The sequence below is a fragment of the Kryptolebias marmoratus genome, linkage group LG14, assembly GCF_001649575.2.
Source record: "Kryptolebias marmoratus isolate JLee-2015 linkage group LG14, ASM164957v2, whole genome shotgun sequence".
NCBI classification, from domain to species: domain Eukaryota; kingdom Metazoa; phylum Chordata; class Actinopteri; order Cyprinodontiformes; family Rivulidae; genus Kryptolebias; species Kryptolebias marmoratus.
Genome location: NC_051443.1, coordinates 2,658,207 through 2,661,569, shown reverse-complemented (window position 1 = coordinate 2,661,569; position 3,363 = coordinate 2,658,207). Strand labels below are relative to the sequence as shown.

Here is a 3,363-nt window from a genome sequence, read left to right as displayed (position 1 = left end):
TCCAGTAATCCTTCTCTAAAAAAATAATGGATAACCTAGTTCATCAACAAAGTCCCCACTGTCTGTCCAAGACTCTTTTTATTATTATTATTAATATTTTTATCTCCATCTCTGCCTCTGAGCTTCTGACTGCAGCTCCATCATCTCTGGGTCTGAACCTCCAACAGAAGCTGGAGCTCCACGTTCAAAAATTGCCTAATTTTTTGGGCTCAAACATAATAAAACTGAATAAATTAACCACTAAACACACCACACTACACCCTAACTATAAAATCCAAACACGATAAATATCACAAAACTATTATCAAGACTGACCCTTCTGACTCTGGGTTGAAGAGGGTGAACCCAGAAGGTAAGCTTAATTCTTGTGCCTTTTTTCTCCTGTTGCTTTGCTTCTGCACAGACAAATATGAAGCAGGTAAACACAAAGTTCCTTGTTATTAAGCTAGCACTGGAAAAGTGGAAAGACTGGTTGGAGCAGGCTGCAAAATGCTAAGTAGTTACAAGCTTGTCAGACTGAAGGATTCTAGTTTTGATGCATTTAATGTTTTTGGTAATTACCATCTTCCATCCTTTCATTTTCTTTACATACTTTTCTTCTCCCAGTTGTGAGGGAGAAAATTAATAATTCTGCCAGACTGTCAGAATAATTAGGGAATATCAGATTGAAAATGAAGATTGTTTTATTAGCAACCAGACCAACATTATTTTTCTCACCACCCAGGCAGAGATGGTACCTTGCTGTATTGTATGTTTTTGGTCTGTGAAAGAAAACCCACACGTTCACAAAGGAGAACATGCAAACTCAACACAGAAAGGCCCCAGGCCTGGAGGAGATCTTGCAACCTTCTCGCTGTGAGGTGACAGCTCCATCCACTGCTCTGTCATGCCACCCTGCTTGCTGTCTTGGTTCTCAAAATGTCAAACCATTTGCTCTGTCCTGTTATTTTTCCACCATATTTCTGCCTTCTACATGGGTCCTTGGAGGCTCTCTGAGATATCAACCCCATTTTGATTCTATTTTAGAAGGCATAAGTAACTGTTCAACATCACTTTTGATGCTGCAGGAAGTTGTGGAGACAGACTAAAGCTGCCCTAGATGTGAACTGCCAAACAGATTAATTCAGCCTCAGTTTGTTTAAAATTTCTAAAGTTCATGTAAATCCATTCTATATTTCTTATCCTACAGATCAAACCCATTTCTTCCAATCCTTTGTGCCCTCTGGCCAATCCCGCACCCACCTCCTGTGTCATTGAGGCTCATTCTGCTTACACAGCTCGCTGCATTCTGGATGTTCCATGATGGGGCCTCTAATTCTTGGTACAGTCCGGAGGAACATTCCTGGATTCCTAACTTATTCATTCTGGACCCCTCTATGTTATGAGCTTTTATCAAACTCACCCTGAGAAGCAAAGTTGTGCCTTGGGAAGGAGGTTTTGTCAGGATTCCTGCCAGTTCTGATGTTCCTACTTCCTTTTTTCCTCTCCTTTGCCCTTTTTGCCTTGTTGTCTTTCCCACAGTTCCTAGATTTCCTCATTGGAGAGGCCCTCAACCTCCATACCAAAGTTGTTCACAACAGCAAATAATCACCTCTCATCATTTGCAGCTACTTAAGATGAGTTGTGACCATATTCCTGTGCCAGTGCATTCTCTTCTGAAAACAAGAGCAAAATTACTAACCTTCCATTCTCTTTGGATTCCACAGAAATTCTGTAAAATTATTATTTCCATAACAAACCTCAACTAACCTCTTTCTTCTTCCCTACAGAACAACTGAGATAATCACAACCAACTCCCTGACTTCCTTGTTTTTCCAAAATAAAACTTTTTTTTTTACAATTTTATATATTAATGGTTTTTGAGTGAGCAAATTTAAGTCCTGCTAAAAGAAACTCTAAACTCACAAGACTAAGGTTTTCTGATATGCAACACTCTTAATTTATAATTATTTGTAATTAACATAAATTTTGAAATATAACGTATTGTTTTTGTTGGTTTTTTTATGTCACCTAGGCCGCAATTCCTGGTGTAGGCTTTGTAAAGATTCATGCTCCCTGGAATGTTCTTTGTCGAGAGGCTGAACTAATGAAGCTAAAGATGCCCACCAAGAAAGTAAGAGTGATTTCTTTTTTCAAAATTATTTGTAAAAGTTAACCAATGCTTTAAGTTTTGTATATTTGTGCCATAGACGATGTTTGTTGGAAACGTTTGTCTTTTGTTCATGTGTTTTTTGTTTGACCTGCTACTCTTAAACATTTAGTTTTACACACAAAAGTGTAACTCTGTATGTACTATTATGTGCCAGGGTCTATGTGAATGTATCACTTCAAGCAGTGATACATTTTAAATTTCTTTACAAATTAAAAAACTAAGGTTTAACAAACAATATATCAACAACTTGTAAAATTAATTTTAATTTGATCTGAATATTTTATTTAAAATATTAAATAGAAATAAGAATAAGAATAAAAAGTAAAAAAAAAAAAAGAAGAAGAAAACAAATCGGAGTACTTTAAAAAAAGCAGATTATTGAGTTTGAAAAAAAGAAAAAGACAATTCTTGATTAAAAATTGTTTATATTTGAAAGAAAGTTGGATATTTTCTAATGACGAAAGACAGTGTACTACAGACGAAGATTTTTCTGTCAAAAAGACAGAAGGTTCAATAGTAGAAAGTTTCGGTACATTCAAGCATTATTTGTTAAAGACAAACTAATAACTTCATTAACTTATTTATCCAGGTTTCATGAATAAAAAAGTATTGGGTTTTATGAATAACATGTTTTCTTATATATGTGCCTTTTCACTGACCACATTCTGTAATTTCCTTGATGGATGAGAGGAAGGTCAGATGGGAAAAAGAGTCCTGATAGATGTGCATGTGTATGGAGCAGACGTTCAGGGGTCCCAACCCTCTTGGTGTTCTTGGGTGGAAATGAATTGAATTGAAATGAGAGCTGCAAACCACTTTTTTTTTTTTCTGCTCCTGATCTCTCTGTTTCTCTGTCTCCTGAACTGCCCCCCCCCTCTCTGTCCTGCTTTCTTTTTCGAAGCCTCTTTTTACATATTTTCCAAATATTTAAGGAATATGGATCTGATCAGCTGGTTTCTCAACGCAATTGATACAATTTCCTCGACTGGGTGAAGGAGAGTCCAGTCTTGGGATATGTCTCGCTGGATATACAGTGGATTCCTGGCAGGAGTGGAAGACTGTGTTCCTACCGACGTGGAGGTTCCTTTTATATTTGGGTTTTTGATAACAGGATTTCTGCTGTTTGGACCAGGCAGTTACCTGGATTATCGTCAAATTCGTTGATGGGTTCACAGATCGACCAGCACTCAGACTGTAAACAGGAGCGAAAT

General features: G+C 37.1%; 1 protein-coding gene and 1 long non-coding RNA gene across 6 annotated transcripts in view; both read left to right on the top strand.

The window, feature by feature from the left end:
• Positions 1-3,072, top strand: part of LOC112450074 — a 7,365-nt gene extending 4,293 nt beyond the window's left edge. The window contains exons 2-3 of the long non-coding RNA XR_005234035.1: positions 2,015-2,113; positions 3,054-3,072. This is a non-coding gene — a long non-coding RNA (uncharacterized LOC112450074). The remainder of the gene's footprint in view (positions 1-2,014; positions 2,114-3,053) is intronic.
• pi4kaa (phosphatidylinositol 4-kinase, catalytic, alpha a) overlaps positions 1-3,363 on the top strand; it is a 222,391-nt gene that overhangs the window by 37,013 nt on the left and 182,015 nt on the right. The window lies entirely within an intron of this gene.